The 21,210-nt window shown below is 40.0% G+C and overlaps 1 protein-coding gene and 1 pseudogene across 5 annotated transcripts in view; one reads left to right on the top strand and one right to left on the bottom strand.

Moving 5' to 3' along the window:
* The window catches only part of Arhgap18 (Rho GTPase activating protein 18), a 178,555-nt gene that overhangs the window by 82,030 nt on the left and 75,315 nt on the right, over positions 1 to 21,210 (bottom strand). The window contains exon 1 of one of the 5 annotated variants that reach the window (XM_090338146.1): positions 2,654 to 2,731. The exons of the other annotated variants lie outside the window; for them this stretch is intronic. The gene's annotated coding sequence lies outside the window, so the exon portion shown is untranslated. Of the gene's footprint in view, positions 1 to 2,653; positions 2,732 to 21,210 lie in introns of those variants that run through there. 5 annotated transcript variants of the gene reach the window in all.
* LOC150059679 (U6atac minor spliceosomal RNA) lies at positions 7,028 to 7,118 on the top strand (annotated as a pseudogene).

The raw sequence follows: 21,210 nt of genomic DNA, 5'->3' as shown, positions 1-21,210 counted from the left end.
ACTCAACAGTACCAGACTTTTGGAATAGCCAATGTCACCATCAAATTAGAATTCTGGAAGACACTTCTAAGAAGCATACACACTGGGACCCTCTGGGGCAAAGATGCTCTGGAATTCCGTCTCTGGGGGATGATAAGGACCTGGTTCCCACTGGGCTTTGGTAAACAGATACAAAAGAGGAAAGCCAAAGTCACGTAGCTTTTCCCAAGAGACTCAAAATGCTTAGTAACCAATGAAGTGCAAGAATGAGAATGAAAACTCAGATTTTATTCTTAGATATGACGGGGGTAAGTTGGCAAGAGCAGGTTTGACAGAGATGAGGATGAGGTAACTTTGGGCTTATTATTTAATGTGGTTCATGGAACTTTTGAGGCTCAGGAGAGCAAGGTATTTGGGATGCTGAAGGCTTTGATAAAGAAGAGACAAATTGTCTCCCACTTTCTCCCACATCCACTATATCTTTTCCTTTTTTCCTCCAGAAGAACAAGAGGGATCTTTCTTTCGCATTCCCCTATCTGGAGCTTCCAGAGGATTCCAAAACTTAAGTCACAGGAAACACAACTGCTAAAAATGGCACATGCCTATTATCTAATACATGCAAATCCCAAGCTATTCTCTGTTCTTCGGGCCCATTTGCCTCCTCTCAAAATCATTTGCTCCCAGCTAACTAGCCTAAAGCCTCCACTTCCCTCTGGCCCATGAAGAGAGCATGTCAACCTCTACATCTTCCTGGGCTATGGAGAGGTTACTTTCCCATGATGCCCCTGAGCATGCAAATTTTTCTGTCATTCATCTGTCTCTTGGTGTAGGCTTCTTTGTGCTACTTCAATTCTTGAACCTTCATAGGGTCACAAAAAGTCTGATTCACCCCTACAGACCAGCAGCCAGGCTGACAGAAAAGTACAATTTCAGGCCCTAACTCGAACTTGGTGAATCCAATCTATATCCCTAGAGATCTGTAGCTCACAAGTTAGAGGAAGCCTAACTGCTCTAAGAGCTTGGAAATCCAAAACCAGGGGCATAAGAAAGAGTTACTGGCTTGAGGTTAGTTTTGGAATTATTAGCATATAGACTGAAGAATTTACCCACAGAAAATAAGTGCACTTAGGATAAAGAAATCTGGATGGAATGAAGGCAGTTGTCTTACAGGATTGAAATAAAGAATCATCAAAAAGGTAAACAAACTAAACACAGTTAAACAAATAAACTGATAAACACGGAAAACTAAGATCAACCAGTATACTTGATAAATACATAAAGTGAAAACTGAACCAAGAAGAAAAAGGTGAGATTAGTGAATCTACATTAAAGATCTCCTAGCTATACATGATAGCTCAAGCCATAACCATAATTGTTCAGGAGGCAGAGTAGAGGGAAGCTAAGGAGGTTCAAGTTCAGGCTCTGAGGTCCTATCGGTCATAGTATATGCAACTGTGGTCCCCATTATGAGGGAGACATAGACAGGGAGTTCACAGTCTAGACTGGCCTATGCAAAAAATGCAGGACACTTCCTGAAGAATAACTAAGGCTGTGCTATGGCTCACGCCTGTAATCCTAACTACTCAGGAGGCTGAGATCTGAAGATCAAGGTTCAAAGCCAGCCCGGCCACTAAAGAACCTGAGACTCTTATCTCCAAATATCCACTAGAAAAACGGGAAGTGGGGCTGAGGCTCAAAGGGTAGGGCAGTAGCCTTAAGCTGAAAAGCTCAGGGACAACACCTAGGCCCAGAGTTCAAGCCCTACAACCAACAACAACAACAAAAATTATAAACAAAACAAAAAGACTGGGATATAGCATAGTGGTATAACACTTATCTGGCAAGTTCAAGACCTAGAATTCAAACCCTAGTGCCATTAAAAAAAAAACATAAATACAATACTTTTAAGATCAAACAACTCATATTAACATTTAGTAATCAGCAACAGTAGGGAGATGATTTGGCAACAGTGAACAGAAAAAAATAAAAACATTATTTTAAAAAGAAATACAAATAATGTTGCCTGGGAACTGTCCCTCTGTCCCTTAGCTTTTCACTCAAGTCTGGCATTCTACCACTTGAGTCACATCTTCACTTCTGGCTTTTGCTGGTAAATAGAAATGAGAGTCTCATAGATTTTCCCTTTCAGGCTAGCTTTAAATCCTCAAATCTCAGCCTCCTGAGTAGACAAAATTGTATGTATGAACCACCAGCACCAAGCATGAACCAGCAGCACAATTGCTTAATAATAAAACCTTAACATATGTAATGATGACTATAAAAATGATACTAGTTATTTTGCTTATTCTTTCTACTTTATTTTTTTACTCTGATTTGAATAACAAATATGTACCTTTTTTTCTTTATTTGAAAAATCTTTAAAGGGTCACTCACTGCTGGCTGAACTAGAGGCAGTCAAAGCAGGAAGGGGTAAAGGTTGCAGATTTTACTCTGAGCTCAACAGGGACCACTTGACCTAAGGGAAATTTCTTCCCCCAGTACAGGTCTCTGGATAATGAGGACCTCAGTAACACCAACAAGATTCCCACTTTGATAGACTATGATCCAAATTGGCAGCAAGGCAAGATTTATTTCTAGTCCAAACCCGCCCTTCATGATAACAGAAAGAACGTTCCATTCCATTCCACTCTCCAATCTCAGCCCATCAACTCACCAGAGAGTACAACTTCCCTGAAGTTCTGTTCAAAATTCAGCAGCTAGCTGTTCAGAGCCCAAGTCCACTGTGGGGTCAAATGTGTCCTGTTTCCCAGGTGACACTGTCCTAGTTGCTTGGTGTTGCCACCACACAACACACACACACACACACACACACACACACACACACACACACACACGTGCAAGGCCCTTGCAGCTCACAGCCCCTCCCAAAGTCTAAACAGGCTGCTGCTCCCTGAGGCATAAGAACCTCTGAATGTTCCTTGCTAAGTGCCAAATGACTAGAAACCACTGTGCCTAATTATTATTCCTTGTAAAAGCCTTAAAATATATTTTCAAATGGCTTGACTGCAGGTCACAGAAGCAAAGGCAGAAATACCAAGCTGTGCTCTTTTATGTGGGGACTGATGCACATGAATACAGATATGGCAGAAGATGAAAGCCAGCAGACAGGGGACAGGCTGCTCTTTCAGTGGGAATGGCAGCTTAGGGTGAGTGCCCATCAGGGCACAGTGCCTACTTCTGAGCTCCCAGGAACAAGCATACAGTGTCCACGCGCCCTCTCCTTCTGAAGTGGGTGCAATTTGTCTATTGTAGCCTCTTGCTTTAAATTATGCGCCATTGTAGATGTGGAGAGATGCTTTTGTTCTGCCCAGGCAGGCGTCCTTCACATCAGCCTGGGGAAACAACCACACCATCTTCTCCTGTGGCAACCAATTCCCTCTGTAGCAAGGTTGTCATCAGACAGTCTACTAAAAGTGACGCCAGATCCTCACATGCCTCCCTTCTTTCTGCATCCCTGCAAACAGATTCACAGACAAGTCTGTCCAGCCACATATGCAAAGTCAGCTGCTCCATAATCCTCTGGAGACCCACAGGATTCATTTGTCTCTGTACCTGACATTATTACTCAAAGACAGAGCAGGGGTAGTGGAATGTCTGTAATCCTAGCCCTTTGGAGGGTGAAGCAAGAGAATGGAGAGTGTAAGACCTCGTCTCAAAAGAACAGCAATAAAAAATAAAAAAACAAAAAAACACCAAAACAAAATCAGAGAGGCACACTGAACTTGAACTGAATGTGTGAATGAGGAACCACACGAATGGACTCTGCCAGCTTTTAATTCCAACACATTGCGATTCCTAATAAATTTAAAGGTCTAAAATCTGCTAGGAACATAGATTTCTCATGCTGCATTTCAAATGTAAATGTTAATTAAATTCATTTTTATTATTCATACTACTTAGGTGCTCCATTATAAAAAAAAAGTAGGGAAGGACATTCGATAATTTACCAAGAACAATGATCACAACAAGATTATTTTCATTTTATAGGTAAGGAAACCAAGGCTTCAGGAAATAAATCATCATGGCCAGTTCAGCCAGAAAACAGGGGTCAAACCAGGATGTTAGCCTCTCCAAAATGGTTTAGTGAGTGCCAATGGTTGCTCGTGCCTGTAATCCTAAATACTCAAGAAGCTCAGAGCTTGGGACAGTAGTTCAAAACCAGCCTGGGCAGGAAAGTCCTTGAAACTCTTACTGCCAATAAACTATCCAGAAAAAGCTGAAAGTGGCACTGTGGCTCAAGTGGTTGAGCCCTAGCCTTGAGCATAAGAGATTAAGGAAAAGAGTCTAGGCCTTGAGTTCAAGCCCCAGGATTAATGAAATAAAATAAAACAAAAAATAGCTTTCAAGTTATCCTATGACTATGAATGGATTCAAAAACTTGCCTAAGTGACAAACACAAGTTATGTAATCTTTGTCCTTCTCAGACAAAAGGCTTTGTTTTTAAGAGATGGTTCAAGTCCTGCGTGAAATCCTATCTTTTGTCACCTACATCTCAAAATCCAGCCCTTAATTATTCAAACAGGAAAATGGCTGAGCAGAAAAACTGGGCCACTTGCCCAACAACACCTAAGTGATTACCAGCTCAGCCAGCCCTGTACAGAGGCCCCTTGATTTCCAGTGAGGAGCTGGCAAGGGCAGAACCAAGTACCCCATTAGGACAGATGGAGTTAAGGCAGAGAAAACACATTACTCTTCAGCCTTATCTCCAGAGTCCTAAACACCAGCCAGAAATACCCTTTGATTGATCATTATTTTTGACAGCCCAACCCACTGATCCTTGGGTTAGTCCAAAGAACAGTCAACCACAATCACACAACCCTTCATATTTCCCTAACATGTCCCCACTTACTGAAATTACTAGAGTGAAACAACAAAAGAGTTGTGAATGAATGTATTCTTTGACTTCAGCAGTCACAAAACTAGGAACTCACAGCAAAGACCTGGCAGGTAGAAGTGTTTTGTTTGGCCTAAAGACTGGTTGAAGTATTTTACAATTAGCTTGCCATCCTTTCTTCTTATAATGTGTTTAAGCGGCAGCAGGTATTAGGGGGATAGCCTCTTTCAACCTGAGAATTACTTCCCATTTTGCCCCAGTCCCCACCAGTTCTACCTCATCTCTTACCTATATTGTGCAAAGTATACCCATTTTTCTCAGGCAGGAGAATGATAGTGAAGAAGAGAGCCCAAAGGGAAGGGTCCCATGGCTGTTACACAGAGGAGACCCTGAATTGTGGTGTTGTCATCTTCTATAAGATCTGAGGCAAGTTATTTGGAATTTCCAGAACTGTGGTTTCCTCCCCAAATGATTTATTAAGCATCTACGACTGAGCATATTTGAATTCTAGGGATTCCATTGCGGACAAAACAAAGTCACTGCTCTCACATAACTTAAGAGTGGCAAGGAGACAGAAAGTAAACACAAGATTTATAACTTGTCAGATGGTGAGAAGTGCCATGGAAATAAATTACATGGCTAAAAGAATAAGGTGGAGCTATAATAGAAGAGGACAGACCTCTGACAAGACGACCTTGAGCAGTCTTAAATGAAGGTCAAGAGTAGGGGTTGGGGGAGCTAGGTTGAGTCATATAGATATTCCAGGCAAATACTAGTCATTGTATAAATTTAATGATGTGACAAGCAAACTCCATGGGGCCATTTGCTCTGGTAAGTGCCTTTCCCCTCACCTTTTCTTCTTTCTATTTGGCTTTGAGATCCATATTCAACCTTTGTTTTTCTTTTTTTTATTGCAATTAATAGAAGGGTTACACTACATTCACCAGACAGAAGGTGCATTACTTCACAAACATTGATACCCTTTCTCATGACATGGTCCCCATTTCCCTCCCCCCATATTCAACCTTTAAGTCAGCATCAAACATGCCAAAGCTAAGTTGACCAAGGGTTAGAAAACCTTATCTTGAATTCCAAATTTTTACTGTTCTGACAATCTACACATCAAATTTGAATTTGCTGAGAAGCAGGCAAATCCTTTGAATCTACTGTGTTGTGGAGGGGTGGCAGAGGGACTTGTTCCTAATTAAGTATCACAAAATACATACAGTTAATATTCTGATCATTTTTATTGGATGAGACACCAGGGAAAAGAAGTCTCACAGAAAAGCCTGACTCACATCCTGACTTGTGGCCTGTGGGATTGACTACACAGTGATCCACTCTGAAATCTTAACATCTTTACCCAGGAATTGTACACTCAACCATGCTGCCACCTTTCAGTGTGCTGGCAAGACATGAGTTCAGGTTGTGTACAAAAAAATGCCTGCAACTTTTTCGCACAGAGATAAGTGCCCTGGGATACATACTTATTTTTACTAGATATTTAACTTCAAATAACAGAGATTAATTCTGACCACGCAGGAGAATATTTTAGTAGAAGTGTATTGAATAAACATCAAGGTCCATCTTCTAGGGCATCCCTGAACCACTAAGGACTGTCTCTACATTGATTCTAAGGGGAAGAGAGCTCTGCCTCCCAGGATAACTCTGAAAGTAGAGTCCTCATATCAAACCAGGTGTGCAGATGGGGTGGCCAAAAGAATGACAAGTGTCCAAGCCCACCATTACAATAATACAAACAATTCTCATCAGATGCTTCATGTTCCCATTCCTCTCAGCCAGGCCCAGTCTATGGAGGTGAGCTCTATCCTGCCACCCCCACTCTGGAACGTTTCCAGCCTGACTCCAGGGCCTGCTTCTTTCCTTCTCCAGCTAATACTCTAGTAAGTCATCTTATTACAATGAATTCACACTTTAACAGTAGTTGTATAAATAGCCTGGTTACTAATCAATTAATAAGTGTCTAGCTCACCCACAAGTGAGGCCATCTATCTTCCATGGATAGAAAACACCATTCCCTTCTCCTCTCCCTCTTGCAAGCCCTTTTCTTGTTCTTTTTCAATGCTGAATATCTCTCCTCCTTTAAGTCCAAGGTGAAGTAGAGCTTTTAATATTAGGAGTCAAATATCTCATTCACCTACAAGTATTCCTTGCTGGAGAAAAAGAAATTTAGGGTTGAATCAAGGGAAAGAAGGCTTAAGTACTCCCCTTGACAAGAGTGGAAGAGGCCTTGGGGCCTGGCAAAACACAAAGCAACATTTAAAAGGCTCCTTAGAGGGGAAGGAAAAGAGAATGAAAATGAGAAATATCAAAACCCATCTGTGAATAAAGATGGTGAAATGAAATTCACTGAATAATGTTAAACAACAGAGAGCTAGCAGGACTCAGGAAAACAAGAGTGGGAGAGGCGGGCCAATCTGAAGTGTCGCATATGCATGTGAGAAATACCAAGGTACTGGACCTTTGAACAATCACCAACACTTCAGCAAAAACAAAAGCTAGGAAAGTGAAACATAACCTTGTCTGAAAGGAGGAGGACACATACCTTGTCCCTCAGGAAAAGGAGGCAGTAGATGGAAGAGAACCTAGTCCAAATAGTTTCTGCAAACCTGAAAATAGAGCAGTGAAGGTGATAGGGCTGGGTGGAGGAGATAGGGAGGGGTGAGATCACAGAGGGGGGTTAGTTTGAGTCAGGCACACTGTCACATATACAGACATACCAGAATGACACACCCACTTGTACAACTAACTGATGGCAATAAAAAAATTTGTAGGAATTAAAAAAAAATCAATGCTAACTCTCACATGTAAGAGGGAAACAGATCAATACTGCTAAACTTTTGCAGTACTTACAAATCATAATAGTTCCACAACTCATTTTTACTCCTTGTTTTCAGATTTTAAAAAATATTGAAAACATTCTTCCCAATCTGCAAAGTGAGAGTTTACAATCTCCTTTCAAGAGGGAGGAACGAGTTCCCAAGACTGGCAACTCCCTTGTTACACATTGTTGTCCACTGGTTTTCAAAATGATGACATTTTCAGAACAAAAACATCTCTTGATACTGTGCCAGGAAGTATAACCCATATTTGACCTAAAATCAAAAAGTTTTCTCTGGGGACGGGAGTTTGGCCTAGCGGTAGAGTGCTTGCCTACCATGCATGAAGACCTGGGTTCCATTCCTTGGTACCACTTACATAGAAAAAAGCTGGAAGTGGTGCTGTGGCACAAGTGGTAGAGCACTAGCCTTGAGAATAGTCCAAGGACAGTGCTCAGGCACTGAGTTCAAGCCCCACAACTGACAAAAAAATAAAAATGAAAAAAGCTTTCTCTGATCTAAACAAGTAATTTCTGCACAAAAGAGTCATGTGTTAAAGTAACTTACACGCCCAAAGATAAATAGATATGTATATATAGTGCATAAATATATACATGTACTATATATATGTATATATACATATACATTAATTTTTCCTTCAAGTACAAGGTATTTAAGGAAGAGTCTTCTAATGAAAAGGTTCTTTTCATGAGCAATGAACTAATTGAAGAAACATTTATTGAAATCCAGAGTGTCTACTGAAACACTGGCTTATTCTCAGACCAGGCTCTGCCAAGCAGAAGGCAATAGATACATGGAGAGCAAAGAGAAGCTGACAAGAACCTCAGTAGATCCCAGCAGGCTCCTGGCCAAGGGCAGGAGGCTGATAATGTCTGCCTGGGCTCTAGTCCAAAACAGAGGCAGGTTACTGGGCATTCAGAAGTTCGCCTGAACAAAAGAAGTGAAAAACAAAGGGAAAGAAGGATGTTGGAACAATGGAAAAGTACAGAGAGGAAGCACCAGTGGTGCCTTTATCATCAGAGGAAAGGAAAGACATGTGCGTCTATAAAAGGAACTATAAAGGGCTACAGCTGGCTTATGGCTGGTCTGTAGTATCAGTAGGGTAAGGCAGGGAAAGGAGCAGTTCAAAGCCAACCCTGGTTACCTAATGATTTTGAGATCAGTCTTGGCTACATAAAATGCTGCTTTATAAATAAATAAATAAATAAATAAATAAATAAATAAATAAATAAATAAAGCAGAAAGTAAATGCTAGAGGAAAGGCAAGAGGAGCTAGCTGACAGCAGTATCCCAAGTATGCCCTCCTTTGTCTGAATTACAGATGCTCTTGGAAATTCAAGCCATTCTGAATTTAGAGATACCACAGATATTTGAAATTCCCTAAGTTACTCCCTGACCTCTTTCGGAGTTATCACACAACAAGTGTGTCTGGTTTTGTTTATATTCATTTCCCTCATCCAAAAAGTCATCACGTAAAAATCCACCATCTCTAAGCCATATTAATGTATTTCAGCATTGCCCTTTTTATTGAAGGTTATCTCAGAGTAATAGATGGGGTGCAATATAAAGGCAGCATCTTTGATCATTAGTCTCTAAAAATAATCAGTTTATTCAAATATTCACCAGAAATAGGTAAAATCTTGCCATGAACTAGTATCTCATTTTCAAATTCCTTTCTAAATCTTACAGTAAACTATTAGGAATATTGAGTTCAGGAAAGTTTGGGTCTTTCAGTTCCTTAGTACAAGACCCAAGAAGCTCTGGTCCACCTATCCTCCACTTCTTGGTCATGCCACTTGATATTTCTCCTACCTCAAGAGCATGTCACCCCTTACACCACCCTCTGACTACTAATCCCGCACCAAAACCACATCATCCATCTTGTATAACATTGTGAAGACCTTTCTGGCTACCTCATGTAACAACCCTAGAATGACAATGAGATCCCTTTATGGTCAGAGCTTGGAGTGACAGGGAGAAATGCAGGATTTGGAGCCTACCACCCCTGCAGCTCACAGGATGGAGAACACTAGGCAAACAAACCTAACAAACCTAACCTCTCTGATGATTCCTTTCCTTATTTGTGAAATGAAACCATAGTACCTGTGGCATGGTCTGAAGAATTCGAAATAATTACACGAAGAGCCAAGTAACAGGTTGAATACCTGTAATTTGAATATGAAAATCTGAGATATGTTAAGTGCTCAAAAATTCATATTTAATCTACTTTGACATAGTCACATAGCTACCGCATATTTCTTTCTGTTATCATTTGTATATGTATCATATTTTTTCCTTTGAAGATTTCTGAAGCTTGTATTGTAAATATACTTCTAAATAGCAAAAAAGTTCATATTTGGGAATATTCCAGGTTTCAGGTTTTTAGATTAAGAATGTTCAAACTGTACCATCTGTGCAAAAAATATGAATATAAAGCAAACAAACAAAATACATTTCTGGTAGGAAACATCTCAGACAAAGGATACTCAACCTGAAGTACCAGTAGATATATAGTCAGTAAATAAGAAATTCAGAAATAAAACAAGTGCAGTTGTCACGATTCAGAGAAGGCGCAATTACCTTATGTCTGTAACATGTCCTGAGGGCTTATGGGTAGACCTTCTCCTACAGTCCTCAGAGACCTGGCTCTCAAACCAGCACTTTCTAAAGAGCAATAGGGAAAAAAAAACAAAAAACAAACCCAGTATGCTCTAAAATGATAACAAAAGTACCTGGCTTTGGCCAGGTACCAGTGGCTCACACCTGTGGATTGTGGTTCAAAACCAGCCTGGTCACTAAGTCCATGAGATTCTTGTCTCCAGTTAACCACCAGAAAACCAGAAGTGGCACTGTGGCTCTTGTAGGTAACTCATTATTTGGATTTTGGGATAACCAGGATAACTACCATAAAAGTTAGGCTAAATATATTCAAAATAACACCTAATTTCATCCACACAGTTGTGACTGTACCTTGCAAATAGAAAATACATCATTCTTTTTTTTCCTTTCTACTTGACTTTATATCTACTTATTCTTTCATACTGTCTTATTTTTCTTCTCCAACTTGTGCTTAATTCAAACAACCTTTCTAGTCTGAAATAAGTTCCATTGCCATTCTCCTTAAATTAGAGTCCAAAATACACACAAAGAATTTTACTTGGGATCACTGTGAAGAATAAAAACATTAGCGATCAAGTTCAAATGTTTTCTAGTCTAAAGTCGACCTTAAAAAAGGAGACATGAGGGAGCTGGGAGTTTAGCCTAGTGGCAGAGTGCTTGCCTAGCATGCACAAAGACCCAGATTCAATCCTCAGTACCACATACATAGAAAAAAGCCAGAAGTGGTGCTGAGGCTCAAATGATAGAGCTCTAGCCTTGAGAAAGTCCAAGGACAGTGCTCAGGCCCTGAGTTCAAGCCCAGAACTGGCAAACACACACACACACACACACACACACACACACACACAAAAGGAGACATGAAATTGTCCAACCAAATTTTATATTGTACTTTCTTGGATATCTCATATTTGTAACACTCCTGATTTCTAAGTGCAAATGGCTACAGTCATGCATTTTTAAATTTTTGTATTATTGTTATTGTTAAGGAGTTGTACAAAGGGGTTATAAGTCCATAAGTCAGGTGATGAGTATAATGTTTCTTGGACAATGTCATATCTTCCTTCACTTTCCCCCATTTGTTTCCTTCTATCTTTACCCATGAATGCATGTGCTAATATTTTAAATATTCTTTAAAATACATGCAAGCTGACAGGCTCCAGTAGCTCCCACTTTAACCCTATCTACTTGGGAGGCTGAGAAATGAGGATTGTGGTTTGAAGCCATCCTGGGCAAGAAAAATCCATGAGATTCTTATTCCAATTAACCACCAAAAAACCAGAGGGTTTTGAGCTGTGGCTCAAATGGTAGAGCACTTGCATAAGGAACAGCACCCAGGGCCTGAGTTTTAAGCCCTAGGACAAGCATGCACTGTAATAGCATGCCTGTTAAAAAAAAAAAAAGATCATACATACATCATGATATGCTGCAGTCCAACAGAGAATATTCATACTTGCTGACCTTGAAAGCCTTACCTTTCAAATCTCAACATTTGACAGCTGTAATATTTGTCAGGAGTTAAATCTTTAGAAAGCACCTAATGAAAGGACTCTCAAACTTGAACAGTCTTTCTTCACTTAACACATCATATTGCCTTCTTATGTGGAATTTGTCAGCCCATACCCCTGGGTGTATATGCATATGAACTTGTCATGAAGTTCAGGACAAATAAAAACAATACAAACCATTACTTGCATATTTCAGTGAATGCTTGGACACGAATCCACATACAATGAAGTGGTCAGAAGTTTTAGAATAAACTCAGATTGGGAGAAATGCAAATCAGAAAACCCTCTTTTAAGAAATTCAGAAAACAGGACCAAGGGACATGTGTTTTGTAGAATAAGAATTTGTATTAGGAGACGCAGAGATGAGCTTTGTACATAACATCCTTCAAAGATGCTACCTGAGCCATTCTTTGTCAATACTGCCCTGAAACTTTAAGCGAATCCAACTAGAGCCTGTCCTGCAAACAATGGCACAGGCTATAACACTTCCATGCATTTCCAAGAGCCTTTTAGAGAATCATACTGCCCCCACTTAGAAGTGCTAATCTAGTTCAATTCTTGTTCACCCCATTTTGCCTTTGAAAACATAGTAATCCCAATAGGTTGAGTTATTATATGTACAGCAGGTTTCTGCTATGACCTAGCTGGTTTCTGAAAATCTCATACTCTACCTTCCCATCTGCCCCCACAACACGCATGCCTCTCATACCTGCTCAAGTAGCCTCCCTCGCCTCTGCAGTCATCACCCTTCACATTCAAGTATCTATGTCCCTCATCCACACTTTCTTCCCTGGTAGCACAGGCCAACCTAACTCTATTGTGCATGCCAGTCTCACTCTAATACTCACAGAGTGAGCCCTATTAACTCAAATGACAAAGATCTCTAATTCAGCATTCCCTTTCTTGAACCACAAATGACCTCCTTCCTGTCCTTGAGATCATCTAGCTTCTAACCAGCCCATTCTGTCAGTTCCTCCTTTCCTACAGTACCAAGGAAAAGTACTTCAACCTTGGTCCCACACTATTGCCCAGAAGTAGAGCATCTTGAGTCTCAAGTAACACCTCACCATCGGCATTTCCTCTGTTCTCCCTGCATAGAAGTGTCAATTATGTATATTGAATTCTGTATCCATGCAGACCTATGATACTTCATATCATTAGCTAAGGCATATTTATATGTAGTGAAGTTCAAGCTGCTTAAAAAGTTCTTCCAATGGCCATCTCAGATCTGCCAAGAAAATCCCTAATTTGATCCATTTATCAACAAGACAGTAAAAGCTGTGGATGTTTCTTTCAATGATCTCTTTGTTCATGCCCTGTATCCAAGTAGAATTTGCTTTTTTCTAAAATAAACCTACATTTCATAGATTCATCACAATTCAATTTCAGCTAATATCCTCTATAAAGCTCTCAAGTCTTGGTTCATATTCATGAGTCATTCCTCAAATTGTTAACCAGGATAGATTTGCAGAGATGTCCAAATCTTTAGATCACTCCTTTGAGACACTTTCATTTATACCTCAGGGAAAGCATTACATGCTGAGGCTCACATACCCTCTGATGAGGCTGACTAGCTGTATTCAAGGTCACAACTCAGGAGTCTTTCCTTCCTGTCCAGTTTCTTTCGAATACATAGGTGAGTCATTTTTTTCATAACAGAACTTTCAAAGTATCCGCATTTTCCCTTAAAAGCATGTTTTGCATAAATTTCAGTAAGATAAACTATTGTGTTCTACACCACCACTCACTGAGCACTTAAACATAGAAATGAAAACATTTCTGCACGTTTCATTCTACTTAGAAATTTCATGTCATTCCTATTTTCCTTGTTAATTCTTGTTTTATCCCTATGTCAAAAATTATCCCCAGCTTGTTTCACAAAATAAACTGCTTATGCCCACCCTCCAGATCCCCAATACAATTTACTCATTTTTTAAAAATAGAGTTTCATTATGTTTTCCAAGTTTGTCTCAAACTCACAATTGATCTTACAGGATCCTCCTCTATCTCCCAAACACTGGCATTACAAGTGTGTGCCACCACACCCAGTTCTAAAAAATCTTAACTGAAGCAGCCAAAACAAATGCCCAAATGAAGGCTTTTAACTTGTGAAGCAAGTTTGTTTCAAATCAGATATAGTTTACAGGGTCCTTCCTCTCTGTGTTTATGTAGAGAGAATAAAGAAAGTCATACTATTTAACTTGAAATCATTTCTTACATTTCTAAAGTGTATCTTCTAATCCTTTACACTTGTTAGTCAACAATGACATATTATTTAAACTTATATTATCTGTCTTCTACCTTCATGCCTCTCACCTATTAGATGAGAAAACTCTTGGTTTTTTTGAGAGATGAGGTATCATGTTTTTAGCTCCTGGCCTCAGATTCTGATTGCTTAGCTGGTGTCACTTGCAGCATCCCATCCCTGCTTTTTTTTTGGGGGGGGGGCAGTCATGAGGCTTGAACTCAGGGCCCGGGCACTGTCCTTGGAAACTTTTTGCTTAAGGCTAGTGCTGTGCCACCTGAGCCACAGCACCAGTTCTGGCTTTTTCTGTGTATGGTACCGAGGAATTTGAACCCTGAGCTTCGTGCGTGCTAGATGAGCACTTTACTACTAGGCCAAGCTCACAGCCCTCCTTCCATACTTTCATTCTTTTTCCCTCCCCCAGTAAACCCTTTTGAATGAAGTCCTTCAAGAAGACCACAATCAAATCCCAGAATATCAACACATTTTTGGTCCTACAGGGTATACAGAACAATACAGATAGATTTCGCCAGCTTTTAAAGTCTAATTTTATACTCAGTGGTTGTAAATACAACTACTATGTAGAAAAAGCACTGTGTGTGCATACGATCCAAAGTCTACTCAATGAAGGAAAAAATAAGTTCAAAGATGTCACAAATTTCAATTCCTTAACCTCTAGACCCAGAGTTCCACACAGTCTCCCTTTCCTCTGAGAAAGGTGATAATGTTGCTGAACTGTTTGAACGTCTTACAAATTGCCAAGTTTTTAATCTCTTTCATCATTAAAGAAATATATTTGATAGACGGGCTTTATAACCTGTCTAAAAGCTCATTTTATCCACATGAAGAATGATCTGTGAAATTCTCATTACAATAATAATTATAGTAATTCTCATCACTCTAAACCTAGGTTGAAGGGAACTAGGGTAAGTTGTTGGCCAAGCAAGAGCTTACACAGGAAGACTTGCAATACATATTTGTGATCTGAAACAAAGAGACCTTGGGCTGCCTAGCTGGTTCTATCATTAACTGCTCTGTCTTGGAAATGCCCATGGATATCTCTTCCTTTCTTGCAAGTCAAGGCAGGAGAGGATGGAAGCAGGGATGTCTGTTTAAGCTTCAAAATTCCATAATTCTAGGAAATTACAAGAGATGCACTGAATTACTTCTCTGTAACAAAACTAAATGTAGTCCCTTGACAGGAATTTTCCTGAGTTAAATTATGAATCCCTGATGTTTGTAACATCAGCTCATATTGACATTAAATGTAGCCAATTGAATCCATAACTAATTCAGCTCATTTTCTTTTCATCAGGGGCTATCACTACACTTTATTTTTAAAAGTTTTGACAAAATTACTCATTAAGAGCATGAAATAGCCTAGAGAGAACAGACTAACCATAAAATAAGACCAGCAGCTCATACTTACTGAGCTCTTGCCATCTGCCAGGGATTCATTTAGACATTTGCAAAGGTAGTTTTCACATTTACTCCTTACAGTCCTACCTCACTCTCTCAATCTGTCCACTGAGAAACAGGGGGAAATGTTGGAGCTACTGGCCCAAGATCACACTAGGGGCCATTCCAGGCCATGACCTTTCAGTTTATCGGAGCAAAATCCTTCATTGTGCAGACTTCAATGAAGATGCTGAGTAGTGATAGGAAAGCAGAAAGATTAGTCCAGTCTGTCACTACCCAATTACAACACAACATTGGAGCTTATTTTCCATACCTAATGGGGGGGAGGGTAATGAAAGTAGGGTTTGGCTAGTAGTTTTTGGTTGTTATTTAGGGGATAGTATTGAGGCTTGAACTCAGGGCCTAGGGACATACTCCAGATCTTTTTTGTTGTTCCAGATAGGATGTTGAGCTTTGGCCAAGGCTTCGTTCACTAGACCTTAATCATCCTATCTCGGCCTCCCACACCTCAATCCCTGAAACTATAGGTATATGCCAATAAGGTGCCCCTTTAACATTCCTGCTCTGGTGTTAGAATGTGGAGGAGACATAAAAGAATTTACTCCAGATATCTGGGAAAAGATTGGCATTGTCTCAGGAGTGTGTCCTAGAGCTAGCACCTGTTTCCCCGTCCTGTATTTGGCATAAATGGATGAACACCAAAGCAAACAGTCCTGGTTCCCAGCCCAAAGAGATTACAAAAGCATCTCTGGAAGTAAGCATCAGACCTAGATACTTTCCATGCAATCCATTCTCCTCCCTCTGACTCCACGCTGACCTGGGTTGCCTGTCAAACCAATTCCAGGCCAACTCCCTCAGAGGTTAGCCAAGAGCCATCTCATTCCACCCTACCCTGCTCCACAATGAATACAATAACTCCATCAACCAGCCAGTAAGGGGACAAGAGTCATTTTAAGAGGCCTTGCTATTTCTAAGATCTCTCCCAAAGCAATGGCTAATGTCACTGCAGGCAGGCATTTAACCCATCCTTGTGAGTGGCCAGACTCTGAATGTTTGCTGGCTGAGGACTTCACGAGAGGGCTGCTAATGGGAAGTAACATGGGAGGTCCATGACTTGGGCCTAGTTTATCTCTTACATGGTTGGTCAGAGTTCTTGGGGTTGATGGAAAGCAGTGAATCTGTGACAAGAGTAGTAGCCATTATCTTGGAGGAGTAAAAGCAGTGGTCACCATTTCTTCACCTTTCTACCCAGTATAAAAGTTCATCGTGTCCTTTTGTTGCAGAGGAGAAGAACAGGTCGGACAGCACCACCCAATCCTGCATCACAGGGTGGTGCTTTCGGGAGGATTTATGAACCTCTATTAGTGAGATATCCTAAATCCTTCGGTTCACCTACTAGACTGTCCCAATCAATCACTGATGAGCTGAGAAGGATGTGATTGCCATGCTCACTGAGTGTCCTGATGGAGACTTTGTACTCTTGGCTTCACCATAAACAGAGCTCACGACAGAATCTTTCCTTTCCATCCATGATGGAAATGGAATGAAAAGGCTCAGCTTGTTGATGAAGCTTAATATAAATACTATGCTTTGGGCAGTTTCAACCTCAGATTATTGTAACAATACCTTTTTAAAATGTCTGAAAAATACTTTGTGATACCACATCACATCACTGAGTAAACATTCATTGGATATTCTAGTCTGTGCTTCATTCATAGACAGCTACATACCAGCCAGGCATGGTGGGAGTGGGGTTGTAGCTCAAGTGTAGGGTGGTAGCCTTGAGCTACACAGACAGTGCCCAGGCCAGAGTTCAAGTTCCATGACCAAAAGAAAAAAAAAATACTCAGACCTATTTTATATCCTCTGGCCTCTTTTATTTTTTTTTCATGTATAAAAGGATAGAGCAGAGGGTTGGAGATGTGGCTCAGTGGGTAAAGCTCTAGCCAAGGAGCAAAAGTGTCAGATACTGAGTTTGATTCACAGTCTGGGGGTGGGGGGGATAAAAAAGGCAGCCCTTCCTATGACAGTAGCTCACATCTGTAATCCTACCTACTCAGGAGGCTGAGATCTGAGGATCGTGATTTGATTTTCCTCACAGGAAAGTCTATGAGACTTGTATCACCAATTAACTGCCAAAAATAGCCAAAAGTGGAGCTATGGCTCCAGTTGTAGAGTACTAGTCTTGCGCATAAATGCTCAGAAACAGCACCCAGGCTCTGAGTTCAAGCCTAAGTACAATCTCACACACAGATACAGATAGACATACCAGACAGACATGAACATAAATATAAACATACACACAAGAGAGAGAGAGAGATAACACCACTGTTCCTGAAAGAAGTAAGGCATTGCTTTAGAGCATTAAAATTCTATCTCTTGGTTAGATTTGTGAATGCTGTTGAGCAAACTCCTGCATAATACCCTAGAATGAATTGTTGATGCTTACAGAATATTCAATGTCAGACACACAATCACAACAATCAACTATTATTCAGAATTTTTTCACCACTAAGTACATTGAAAGGCTGGCTCCCTGGACACCTGCACCAGTTCAGTGATGTCATTCCTTTCATAAGTCCCATCTTTATATCATCATTAGTTTTCCTGGTCTGTCCAGAGACCTTTGCTTCTAAACTTCTACATTCTCAGCATTTAAGCTTCAGAAAATACTAGGATACCCAATATGTGAGGTATCTTAAAGAGAGAGAAAACACAAGTAGCATAAAAAATAATCAATAGTGTGAAACTATTATCTATATTTTCTAAAATATCAATGAGGCCTCACATTTGCACTGGGGTAGAATTAAATCTATCATGGCAAGATGAAAGATGACTACATGACTACAAGTGTACTAGTTCACACCAGGGAACAGGGTAGCCTTCAAGCCAGTGTTCTTTTAAACTGTACCCCACTGAACCCCAGGGGTCCATGGGCCTGGGCCCTTTTGCATCTCTCAGCGATGTTTACACAAAACATGAAATAAAATCCACCTTATATCTCTTGAGTATATATTTGAACCTAAATGCATTATTGATTACAGAGCGGCAGTTTCACCATTGATCTTTTCTCTAAATGAACAGTGATACAACAGTTAGCTTAAGAAAAGCCTGGGTAGCTTTTCTTGCTCACATTGGTCAATGGAAAGCCTCATTCAGACATAAAACAATGCATGCAACAGATGCTCTAAAATCATAAAGCCACTGGTTAAGTTCATGCAATTACAAACAGTGATCCTTGACTCTGCACCATCTCTTATCTGGGTTTGGAGGATGCAGCAGTCAACATAAAACACAAATCTCCCCCACCCCACCCCTTCCCTCCACACACACACTTTTCTGGAGTGGCTGAAACCATTTGGTTTCAAAGGAGCCTGGAACTGAGTCAGCTATGAAAAGCATCCAGGGCAAAACTATGGAAGCCTTTATATAGATTATATAACCGATCACAATCTTCAATGTGGTGACATCGGTACAGAGCCATGATTCTCAAACTTGTTGGCAGAGGAACCACCGGGAGCTTCACCAAAGCAAGCAAACAAACTGATATGTGTGACTCCTCAAGAGATGGTAAGTCAGAGTCTGGCCTGAATTTTGGAATTCTGAGTTCTTCTACATTGGAAACCTTGGATACTGATGTAGGATTTGTGTGTATTAATTAACTTATTGACAAACATTCCTTAGTGCTGAAATTTTTCACAAAAAGTTGAACAATACTACCATCTTGTTTGCTTGATGACATTAGACAGACTCAGGACATTTCCTGAGTCCAAAATGCAGAAACCTTTTACATGATGAGAAACGTTTAATAATTTATTATGGCTGCATACTAGGGGCTCATGCCTGTCTTCCTAGCTACTCAGGTGGCTGAGAACTGAGGATCACAGTACCGAGTGCCTGAGTTCAAGCCCCATGATGAACACAAAAAGGCAGAAAACAAATTCATTATGGTGCTTTCGTATGCGTTTACTGATATATTTTGTTTATGCTTATTTAAGATATTTTCAATGTTATGGTCCAGGGACTTGATGAAATTATTTTTGATATCAAAATAATGCAGAATATAGCAGACCCAGGACACATTCAAGAAATACCTACACAAAGCAGAAAGACACCCTTGAAAGTACATTTTCCTTCATATACATTTCATTTGTCCTAATTTGCCTCTTTCTCCTGGGAGATTTTTTTTAAGTTTCAATTAATATTTATTACACAATCAGTCTATTCTAGTGCCATCTGTCATCTGAATAGTTATTATTCATAAGGGAAATTGTAGCTACTATTCATTATTTATATCTCAACTTGATTTTTCCCTCTGGCTAGTACATGAGAAAAATAAATAGTAAAAAAAATTGCTGGGACAGCAGACTGAACCCCTTTACTAAGAAAACACTCAAGGCTCACATAGGAACTCACTGGAAAAACATTTTACTAAGAACCTACTATGTGCCCAAATAATGTGGATGCAATTATGAACAGGTCAAACAGGATTGCAAATTTATACAAACAAACCTACATGACACTACTAGCGGGGCGGGGGGGCTTTTGAAAATTTAATCTGAAAATCAAAATGAAACTAAACCTAGTTTGCTTTGGGTATACATAATACACAAGTAAAATAAATAGTTCACAGATATTAAATTTGATGGTAGAATCCTCCTGTTTGAATTGCTTTTTTATTTCTATTTTTAATTCTTATTGCCTCTTAGATTTGCTTTCATGTAGATGCTAAAACAAATCATCACAAACTTGGTAGTTAAAATGAATGTGAATCATCTCACAGTTTGAAAGCTAGAAGTCCAAAATCAGGATCACTAGGCTGAAGCCCCGTAGTGGTGATATCTATGCCCATAATCTCAGCACTTGAGAAGCTGACGCAGAGGAATCATAAATTCAAGGCCAAGTCAGGGACTGGTGGCTTATACCTATAATCCTAGCTACTCAGGAGGCTAAGATCTGAGGATCACTGTTCAAAGCCAACCCCAGCAGAAAAGTCCATGAGACTCTTACCTCCCATTAACTCCACCCAAAAGGCCAGAAGTGAAGCTACAGCTCAAGTGGTAGAGCCTTACCCTTGAGCATAAAAGCTCAGGGACAGTGCCTAGCTCAGTTCAAGCCCTAGAACTAGCATTAAAAAAAAAAAAAAACAAAAAAAAAAACCTCAAGGTCATCCTTGGCTACATAAACAAAATCCCACTGTCCTTCAGACATCTAGATTACTGTTCCAGGGCTGGAATAATCCTTTTGCGGCCATATGGATTCCAGTGTTGCCTACATCTTCACAGGCTTTCTTCCTCTCTTTGTGTCAGGTCTTTTTCTACCTCCCATAGGGACATTTATTCCATTTAAAGCCCAGATGGATAAACCCAGATAATCTCCCAACTTAAAATCCTTAAGAGCAAAGAATCCCTTTTCCAAATAACTTACCAATCACAGGCTCTGAGGATTAAAACTTTTTGTGAAGCCATTTTCTAACCACCACTCCACACAGAAAATCTAAGAGTGAAAAAGCATATAAGAAAAGAAATCTCACTGGACTAAGATAAAGTACTTGCAATCATGCCTCAAAGAAGAAAAAAGAAAAAAATTAAAGAGTTCGTTGGCAAAAGATCAGGTGCCTAAATACAATACAACTAATCCCTCTATTACATCATGAATTTATGGAGAAAATTTAATTAAATGAGACTTGGAAAGCACTTATAAAAATTATCTGATCTTCATTTTACT

The sequence above is a fragment of the Megascapheus bottae genome, chromosome 8 (genome assembly GCF_031878675.1).
Source record: "Megascapheus bottae isolate mThoBot1 chromosome 8, mThoBot2.hap1, whole genome shotgun sequence".
In the NCBI taxonomy this organism is placed as follows: domain Eukaryota; kingdom Metazoa; phylum Chordata; class Mammalia; order Rodentia; family Geomyidae; genus Megascapheus; species Megascapheus bottae.
Note: the sequence above shows the minus strand (reverse complement) of the source record. Positions and strands in the feature narration are given on the sequence as shown.